Below are 688 nucleotides of genomic sequence, written 5' to 3' on the forward strand. Positions count from 1 at the left end.
CCAAGTAGTAACTAAATGTATAAAATCAAACAAATATGCAATTAAACATGCAAATGCAATAATGAACAAACAAATAAAATAAAACATTAGTGTTGAAAGAGGAAATAACTAACCCATGGAGATCGGTATCGACCTCCCCACACTTAAAGATTGCACCGTCCTCGGTGCATGCTAAGATGTGCGAGTGGACGGGGGTTGTGGTTCCTCTGTTGGGGCTCTTTCTGTTCCTTTCCTTGCCGGCGATTTGGGAGTAGCTTTCTCTTTTCCTTTCTTGGTGGCCATCCTAAAAAAGGGGAGAGAAAGTAAATTAAATTAAAAGAGATAACTATAGCAAGGAAGAGAACGGAAAAGGTGGTGATGGATGCACATTAGGATGTAACTGACATTACACATGCTCGCGAGTACATGTGAAAAGCCATCAATGGAAAATAGCTAGTGCATATAAGGACAAGTGAATGCAAGGTGTTTATTGGCATGCCGGCAAAGGGCATGAGTAGCATAGACCAAGCATTACTGGTAATAAAGCACCATGTTTGTATTGACAATTATGTTCAATTAATGAAATAGTAAAGGGAGTTTATGAAAAGCAAGCATTGAATAGTATAAAGTAAAATAGAGAAGTGCATAATGCTATATGGCTTTTTCACAAACACATAGCATGCATGGTGAATATGGTATAGAAAGTATT

Source organism: Arachis stenosperma, chromosome 10 (genome assembly GCF_014773155.1).
Source record: "Arachis stenosperma cultivar V10309 chromosome 10, arast.V10309.gnm1.PFL2, whole genome shotgun sequence".
Classification (NCBI taxonomy): domain Eukaryota; kingdom Viridiplantae; phylum Streptophyta; class Magnoliopsida; order Fabales; family Fabaceae; genus Arachis; species Arachis stenosperma.